Source organism: Diospyros lotus, chromosome 10 (assembly GCF_014633365.1).
Source record: "Diospyros lotus cultivar Yz01 chromosome 10, ASM1463336v1, whole genome shotgun sequence".
Taxonomy (NCBI): domain Eukaryota; kingdom Viridiplantae; phylum Streptophyta; class Magnoliopsida; order Ericales; family Ebenaceae; genus Diospyros; species Diospyros lotus.
In genome coordinates, this window is record NC_068347.1 from 25,138,103 (window position 1) to 25,148,628 (window position 10,526).

A 10,526-nucleotide genomic window follows, 5' to 3' on the forward strand; every position below is an offset into this window, starting at 1 on the left:
CATGTAAAAATTTTAACTATTGACCTCAAATCGATAGTTTCTAAATTTCCAACGAAATCTATAATCCTCAAATAACCCTTGCTCTAATCAGAGTCCCTTAAATTTCAAACCCTAATCAGAGTCTCTTAAATTTCAAACCTTCGCTCTGATACCAATTGTAACACCCCAATTCCCGGGAGCGTTAGGTAGCATAAGATTTCGGGGATATAAATTTTTTTCCAAATAAAAATCCATCACAAAAATCGTTCCCTGAACATCCCGTTACACCTTCTCAGTATATCAACTATGAACCATCAATAAACTAAGACAAGTTCACCAACACAAATGCGGAAGCTATATCAAAACCTTAATAGGTCATAACCGAAACCACTTTATTTATAATATAAAGTCAAACCAACACTTACAAGACGTCCTCAAAATAAACAACATTATTGAAAGCGACATATTACAAGCTATCAACTAATCGTCGTCACTCCTCGGCAATTCCTTTCCTTTCACACTGCTGCCTTCACCTGGAACGTTTGAATATTCTAGGGACATAGTCCAAATTAGATGATGAATCATCTAAGTGAGAGTTCAAAACACATTTTTCATGAATGAATGCAAAACATGAAATAAACCAATACACCCGGTAAGCCCTATCCCAAGAGAATCCCACGCGCTTAACCCTACCACGGGAAAAACAGCAATCTCTCTCAAAGCTATGCCACCATACCGACTCGACGACACTACCCGATTCTAGCTTAAATGGGGCTGCCAATGCATCTCACCAGAAAATGTTCCCACCTTAAGCATCCAGGAACCACCATACAATCTCAACTCCAAAATTTCACATAGACCACCTAGTCATCCTAGTGCAACTTCCTTAGCCAAACGGCCTGGCACGAAAACCAAGGCGGCAATCCTGACATGCACACCAGCATCAGATACCCCTATTATTTCGTCACGCCCTTAGAAAATTATGGCTACACTATCCAGACAACATCCTAGGCTGACATCCCACATGAACAACACAGTATGGACACCTAGTCATCCTAGTGCAACTTCCCTGACCAAACGGTCTAACACGGAAACTAAGCCGGCTATCCTGACATGCATACCAGTATCAGATACCCTTATTATTCCGTCACGCCCTTAGAGAATTACGGTTACACTATCTAAACAACATCCTAGGCTAACATCCCACATGAACAACACAGTATGGACCACCTAGTCGTCCTAGTGCAACTTCCCTGACCAAACGGTCTGGCACAAAAACCAATGCGGCTATCCTGACATGCACACCTGCATCAGATACCCCTATTATTCCGTCATGCCCTTGGAGAATTATGGCTACACTATCCAGACAACATCCGAGGTTGACATTCCATACGTTCACACAAAAACGCAAGACAATACCACATTTCAGAATTCAATACATCATATAAACAACAATTTATAAAATGCAATGCATAAGTTCAAAACGTTTAGGGACGAACCTCCCTCATAAAACCAATCATCACCGATTATCATTTGCATGTAACAAAAACCATTTGCATTAACAAGTCAAAACCAACTTTTGAAATAGAACCATTCACAAGTCAAAACAAAGTTTTGGGAGCGAACACTCACCTCAACGTATTCGGATTGTCTCAATCCTCGTGCACAACCTCGATTTGCATGTCAAAACAAATACTCGTACTTGTACTCAACCTCAAGCCATGACACTCCTAAAACCCATATTTAATTAAAGAAGTATCAAAATCCATTTTCCTCAATTTTTTCATAATTTCCTCTATTTCCTCCCATTTTTCACCTCGATAATTCCAAAATAATTATTTCCTCAACCATTTTCCAAAATGTTTCAACACAATAAATCCTAAAATAATTAAAGAAAAATTATAGAATTAAAATTACCAAAAAGCCCTTGCTCACGCTCTAGGCGCGTGTGTGAGAATGAAGACTGGTGCGTGGCTGCACGCGCCACCATCTTCTCCGTTGAGCCAGTCCCCAACAGTTGTTCCGATGGCCACGAAATTGGTACCCCCTTGAAGCCCTTCTTTAGTCGATCACAACCCCACCAAAATCAGGCCGAAACAACACCTAAAAGCCCTCCAAAAATCGATTTACTGGAAGCCCTAGGCGGTCCGCCTCCCACTCACAGCCAAGCTTCGATTGGCCACCAAACGAACACGAAAATGCCTCAAAATGCTCCCAAAATGATCCTTGATGCCTCGCAACCAAAAGTCCTCTATCAAAGCTCCCAAAATCATCCAAAAACACGGTCGATTTCTTGCAAAAATTTTGAAACCCTCGGCCCTCCTTTTATAGCAATTTTCGGCCAACTCTCGGCCAATCACTGGCCAATCCTTGGCCACCAAGCTTCCTCACGCCATATACAACCTCCCCCAAGCCAGCCTCGACCGTCCCATTGCAGAAAATGGAGGCCATGAGCGGTTGAAGGCAGCCGCCAAAATCCTCTATGCGTTCACACTATTAAATTTTGGTTTATTACACTTTCACCCCCCTACTTTCACCAAATCCCATTTTGGCCCTTTCCATGATACCCTTGATAAATCCAACTATACCTCCAAGGCCCACAAGATTATTACTTCTCATTTCACCCTTGAAACTTCTAAAAATTTATCGTTTTGACCTCTCTCGGGCAAATTTAGAAAATTACACTTAGGCCTGATTGATCATTTTGACCTTAAATCCATTCGTTTCAACCTGAAATCACTTAAGGGTTTTTCTATGCATAAAATATTGGTCATTGACACGCTCCGTTGACTTTCGGATATCTCTAACGTCGATTTGGTTTTCTCAGCTTGGTAGACAGCTGTACCGAAAACTGTTCCCGATATAATTTTTTTTCATTACTAAAAATCATAATTCGAATCACTCATCGATATTATACCATTTTCCTTGGCTATCTAGGGTCCAGGGTACTCCCTCTGACTAATTCAGTCGTCCAAAGTTGCGTTAGTGTACTCTATAATCTCACTTTTTCGTAAATTTTATTTATGCCCTTCATTAAATATTGTTTATATCCTCAAATCACTCCCGGGTGTTACACTTTTCTTTAGTTTTCATTGAAACCAATACACACAACATTAAATTAAATTATTGTTTATGAATTACACTATCAATTTTTAGATAATCATAACATCATCTTTGTCCAAGATTCATGTTTAGTAGTTAGAACACTTTGATTATGTATTGCTTGATTGATTATCAAATCTTCCCACACAACAAGATTTCTATTTGTTATGCACCCTAAGTTCAATCAACCCATAAAACATAAAAAAAAAAAAAAAAATCATTTTTTAGGTCAATCAAGTCATGGAAAGGGAAAAAAAAAAAGAGAGAAAATTCAACATTTTCAAGTTTGGTGGCCAACCAAGCCCGAAATCGGGTTTAGTAGGCCACTAAGCCTGAAATCGGGTTTGGTGGCCCACCAAACCCAATTTTTGATTCTTTTTTTTTTTCGCCGGGGGGGGGGGGGGGGGCTTTTGGCCTTTTCTTTATTTTTCATTGAAACCAATATGCACAACATTAAATTAAATTATTGTTTATGAATTACACTATCAATTTTTAGATAATCATAATATCATCTTTGTCCAAGATTCATGTTTAGTAGTTAGAACACTTTGATTATGTATTGCTTGATTGATTATCAAATCTTCCCACACAACAAGATCTTTATTTGTTGTGCACCCTAAGTTCAATCAACCCATAAAACATAAAAAAATAGATCATTTTTTAGGTCAATCAAGTTACGAAACGGGAAAAAAAAAAAAAAAAGAGAGAGAGAAAAATCAACATTTTCGGGTTTGGTGGCCAACCAAGCCTAAAATCGGGTTTAATGGGCCACTAAGCCCGAAATCAAGTTTGGTGGCCCACCAAACCCGATTTTTGATTTTTGATTTTTTTTTTTTTGTGGCTTTTGGCATTTTCTTTATTTTTTATTGAAACCAATACGCACAACATTAAATTAAATTATTTTCTATGAATTACACTATCAGCAATGCACTTTCCACAATCTTTCTTAATATAATTTTAGAAAATTTCGACAAAATCTTCCTTGTTTTCCTTTCATTGAACCTGTATTAAAGACTCAGTCTCTTTTTACAACAACATAAAACCACAATTCAATCATTACAAATATTGATTGATGCAACCACAGTTTAGGTGAAAGAAACCAAAAGATTACCATTGCTAAATTATTCCTATTACAAATAATAATGTAAAAAACAACATTCATTTTTGGTGGAGCATGACAAAAATATTGGGTTGATGTTGTGTCTGAAACCTTTTGGTCATCATTTTTACTCTTGTGGCAGTGATTTTTGAGCATTGCTGATACACGAAGGAGATATGGTCAATAAGAAATCCAAACACATTGTAAATGCGAGTAAGAATCACATTATTGTTGAAATGATCTAACAACTATTAATTAATAACATAAGTGATGACTTTGTCATACCTGAATGAGTTCATGTATATTAATTGCCTACATAGTTTCCAAGGTTATCATCACCTGGATTGAACAACTATACTGGGCATCGACGACGAGTGTGTCCAATCTCTTTGCAAATGTTGCATTTTCGACTTGCCCTTGCAGTGGCTATGTCAACATCTCTTGATTCTAGAGTAGCGGTTGTGCTTAACTCTCCAATTGAGGAAGACCATTCATTAGGGTAACCAAGACGGTTGTGTCCCTGTGCACCGCATTTTTCACATTTTTTCCTTCGACGAGCTTCCCTAGCAGATGGAATCCGACCCTCTCTCGGTTTATCAGGTTGTCTTCTTTGTACGAGTGGGTGTACAACCACCCCTCTGATGTGCACAGGAATAACCCAAGTGGACTTGTTAGGGACCGGATTGATGAGAAATTCATATGCTTTTCTGACCCATCTTAAGGTGTAATATGGATGGCAAAACGAATAGTAGTGCACTCGCATGAAACTGTCACATACAATAAATAAAGACCGAGTGTTTATATATCACATTATGAATGTAATAAGAATAATAAAGTCAAATCATGATACCTGCTAGCAGTAATTGCATGAAAACATGGTAATTGATCAAGATCCCACTTACGACAACTGCATGTCTTCGCAGCAATGTCAACGATCCCATCGCCTTCCTTAGCATGTTTCACGATAAACTTGTTCCCGTGTATTATAGGAACTACGCTACATCCTCGATCTAATGTTTTGCAATGGGAAAAGTTGACATGTGCCACTGCAGCTAAAGTAATCTCAGTATCAAGTCTAACAGCAGTAGCACGTCTATCACTAAATCATTTCTGAAGTATATGTCTCAAAAATTCATGTGCACTCGTTATAGGCAACCGACGTTCTTTAATCATGCATTTATTGAGTGACTCGGTAATATTAGTGGTCATCATGGAATACCTTCTTCTCGGACAATATGCATGCAACCACTTTTCCATTCTTGCTTCCACCAATGTCAGATGCGCCTGAGGATGCATAGACTGTATTTCTGCCAAGTATGTATCACACTCTACTTGGGTATAGCTATATGATGCACGGTAAAATGTCTCCATAACATCCTTTCACTGTCTACATCGTTTCTTCAAGTTTTGCTTAAGGTGGAAGAAATAGAATACATGTGGAACATTGGGGAAGACAAAACTCATCGCGTTCGCAATGCTTTGGTGTCAATTGGATACGATGACCAAATCCTCTGGCACGCCGATAGCCTCTCTCAATTTTCTCAAAAACCAAATCCATGATCTGTCAAACTCACCATCTCCAAATCCAAAAGTGATAGGATAAATCATCTCCTCCTCATCTTTGCAGGTGGCAACAAAAATCACCCATTTGTATTTACCTTTCAAGTGGGTGGCGTCAACGGCAACAACTGGTCTTTTGTAAGACCGAAAACCCTTAAAGGAAGCTCCAGGTGCAAAAAATGAATATAAAAAACGATTATTTTCATCTGTTTCTATTGCCATAATACTGCCTGGATTTGTTTCTTTCAACATGTGAAAATATGAGGGTAGCTGCTAAAATGACTCATATGCATTGTCGTAAGTGAGTCTTTCCGCATGCTGTAAAGACCTCCAAGCTTTAGTGTACATGATCTGCACACTATGCTGCTCCAACAACTCCCCAATTAGCATTACAGGTGTATATTCACCAATTGCCACTCGTTCTGAGAACAAACTCCCTATGACAATAGCCTTCACACTTCAAAAATGTGAATTGTAGACATCTGGAGTACATGTGTGACCTGGGATAAACTTCACCACATGCCAAAACGTACAACCAGGTCTGCATCTTGCACGAAGCAGAAACTTGCAGTTCACATCTTTGCAACCGACCTCAAATCGAACAGTGCACGAACGTCTGATTCGATAGTTCATCTTCACATGAACACAATATTGTCCAAAGGCCAATATCAATTCTGATTTACTTTTAAATAGTGCGCCTTGGTAAAAATATCACCCTGTAGGGGAATCAACACTTCAGGTGGTGTTGCCTCAATTGCATAATTTTCTACTCCAGGAACAACCCAATTTACATGTAGAGGGTCGTCCTCAAATTGTGAACTTGAAAATCTTACTTCTAGGTACTCTGAACTGGCTCCTCCTTCATTACCATCACCACTACTATCATCACCATTATCATCTGTTTCATCTGTTTCATTATCACCATCATCATCCATGTATGCAGCGTCATCTAACAAACCAATCGTACCATATGTACCAAAATCATCATTCCACATTGGACTACGTGCTGATATAAGTGGAATGTCAACACATGTATCTTGATTACCACCACAAACTCCAGCATCTTTACAAATCATATCAACATAAATCACTTTATATCTGCCTCATTCGCACATAACAAACTCGACACTATAGTCATCATCGATAGGGAACTTAATACTTGGAAGATTGCTCGATGGTTCACTTAAAAAATGAATGTTGACGCCGTACATTGTTTTATCAATTTCCGTCACCGTGTAAACAATATCAGTTAATTGACTAAAAGTCGCATTCTTGTTAGCCATCATACACTTCTTATTACCCCCAATGTACTTAGCATCATCATTCCATTTCCCATTCCACATGATAACCAACGGCACTTTATCCATTGCTGCAAAATTCAAAGCTAGAAGTTAGGCTATTAAACTCGAATATTCCCCAATTCTTTTTAACTATTATTAAGTATAAAAGGCTTATTTTTTTAGATTTGTACGATTCAAATGATTTTTGACTTATAAAAACTACAATCTTATTATTAATTCTAATTATTCAGTTTATGTAATTATGTAGTTTCTGACAATTTATTTCTGTAGTTTCTGACAAAAATTTAAAATTCACTCCTAGAAATTTAAAAATTTTATGAAAAACTTATTAAATATTATATTAAATATTTTAAACTAACTAAATAAATAAAAATAATGCCCCTGATAGTAAACCCGGCACTAGGTTTGGTGGCCCCACCAAACCAACCCGCTGCCAAACCTGGCCCACCAAACCCGGTGCCAGGTTTCGTGCGCCACCAAACCCGATGCCAAGTTTGGAGTGCCACCAAACCTGATCCGGTTTTCATGGGCCACCAAACCCGATTTAGTTGTGCAGATCCTAAAAAGTTTTTTTTCTTTTCTTCAACACAAATCCTTCAAATCTTGAATAATAGACTAACCATATTTTTTTACTCACAATTACAATCATTCCACACAGCTTAATAAGCAATGTGAACATACAAATAATTGAAAACCTAAATAGAAATTATAATCGATACCTTGAGATTGAGAATGCTTGTTGGAGAGGAAAGATGGTGAAACTTGGTGAATGTGGCTTCAATGAAGTCTTAACTGTGATTGATGAAGAAGATTGAATAACCCAAATAGCAAAATATTGGATGTAGGAAGAATGGTTGAGTTTGGATGCTTTCAGCAATGGAGAAGAAAGAAAATAAGAGCTTGAATGTTGAGAAATGAGAGAGATGATAGGTAAAGTGAAAGAGGCAAGGGTATTTTGGTAAATGAAGATAAGGGCAAGGTGGGCTTTCCAATTTAAAATCCCATTAAGGGTATTTTAGGTACCTCACATAAAAGTGGCTATAGAGTGCAATTAGTTTGTTTGATTTGTCATAAACGTTTTTTTACTAGAAAGTGATTAAAAATAATTTTTTAAATTTTTTTTAGGTTGTTTATAAATTTCTCCCTATAATAAATATCTGTCGCTTTAAAAGATCAAAGAATAAGACAGAGACAGCAATCGTACAACTCGAATGAATATTTAAATATTTGAACACCTTCAACTTTGAATAAATAACTTGATAGTTGAATAAGTGAGCTAATGCTTGTTGTATTGACCTATTTAAATATCTTCAGTTGCTTCTAGCCATTAGAGACCTTGAGGGTTTAAGATAGGAAGTTCAAATTTCAAATCTACTAATGACTGGGCAACTTGAAAACCTTTTATCTTTGTAGAGAAAAATAGCCTCCAAAAGTTTTGATAATTAGTTTTATGTAGTAGTCAACAAGATGTAAAACAAATCAAAAATAATTCATGTTAATAGTCATGGTATGTCAAGCCACATTTAAGTGGGCAGAGGAAAACCAAGTTTGTTTTCTAAACCAAATGAGGAAATATGTTTGACTTATAGAAAATCAAGAGAGATATGAGATCTCAAATAAATATAAATAGAATAGTGAAATATGGGTAGGTGTATTTCAATTGATTTTTTAAGAATCAAAACCTTTTTGGAGAACATCTTCTTCAAAGAGTATTTATGAAATTTTGACAAGACTTTAACCTACCAAATTTGTTTTAGAAAATGTGTTGTCTTGTTTTGGAGACGTCTCGTCAACAAAGGTCTATGTTGTTAGTCGACTAAATATACACTAATAAAGTATGTATGTTGTTTCATCAATCGACCAAGTTCATGACTTTGGTCGACTAAACTATTGAGTTAAAAAGTGCAAAATACACTATCAACTTTGATCAATTAAAGATGTATGTTGCATTTTGCTGAATTTTGGTAAACCAAACTTTCATTGTGGACTACTAAATCGAGTGTGATTTTGTTCACCCCGTTAGTTTGGGAGGTAAAAGGTCATTTTGGGGGGGGGGGGTCTCTACGCACCCTATTTCTCTCTCTTCCCTTCCCTTGCTCTCGCCGCTGATCGCCTTGCCTGGCCACTGCATCTCCGCGTCATCGCTGCCTCGTCCCTACACCACCTCCTCACCATCGCCTTGCTACTGCATGCCTTTCCACCTCATGATCAGCGAGGCGAGAATGCAGCGGCAAGGCGAGGCAATCTGCATGCGAGGAAACCTCAATGGTCGATGCACAAGAGGAGGCAGCAACAACGGGAGGCTAGCTGAAGAAGAAGTGAAAATAGGGAGAGAAAATAGAAGAGAGGAAGACTTGAAAAATAAGAAGGAAACAAAGAGGAGAGACCATTAGCTTTTCAAGGGGGTTAAAATAATCCCCGTCAAAGGGGGTGAATAAAATCGCACTCCACCGAGCCACTTTTCTTCTTTGAACAACATTATTTGGTCATATTTGATAAGTCAAAATACGAGTTTAGTCAACTAATTTTTATGAAATTATTCAAAAATTCCAAGGGTTTATTTTGGAGGTTTTGTGATATACTAAAGCAACAAAATACATTGATTTCAGCTATTTAAATTTGTCTAAAACTTCAAAGAATTTTTCAAACCTTTAGTATTAGAAACAAACTTAATTTTTAAAAACCTTTAAAAATAACCATTTTGTTATCATAAAAAATTATTAATTCTCTGCACGAGATTGTCATATAAAATTATGCTTTATTTAGAAGATAAAAAGTAATTTTGATATTATTAAGCCAATACTAAGTCTTGATATTATGAATAAAATATTTTTCAAAAATATCCTTTAGTTATCTTTTTAAAAAATAAAAATTAACTATATTAACAAAATTTAAACTCATAATCTTTAAACAATAACTAATTTTTTAAACAAATTTATCACTATACTAAAAGCTCATTTCATTTAAAATTTAAACAGTTATGCCACACAATTAACTTTCACTTAAATTTTTTTATTTTTTAAAAATATATAGCCTGACCCCTTATAAGCTTGTATTTAAAATATTATTTGATCTTTGCAATGACAGGAAACAACTGTCAATCATTCCTCAATTTGCGGGGATTATGTGTTTGTGACACTACTGATATAATTAAAAACAAAATTTATTATTGTTACAATTTACTTTCCCCAATTATAACAATAAACGGTAAATATTTAACAATAAACAAATAAAAAAATATTATTATTATTATTATTATTAGAATTACTTGAAATATTGATTGATTATTATAAAGGTAAATTTTACCCAAAAACACTTGGAAGTTTAACCAAGAAAATACAAACATACTAAATATTTAAAAAGATATCAAAGACCTCTCCTAAAATTTTTAACAATGCATCATTTTTCATTAAATATCAAAAATGCCCTTTCTCTCTTTCCTATTCCTCTTTTAGATGCTATAGAAAAATACAAAATAAATATAT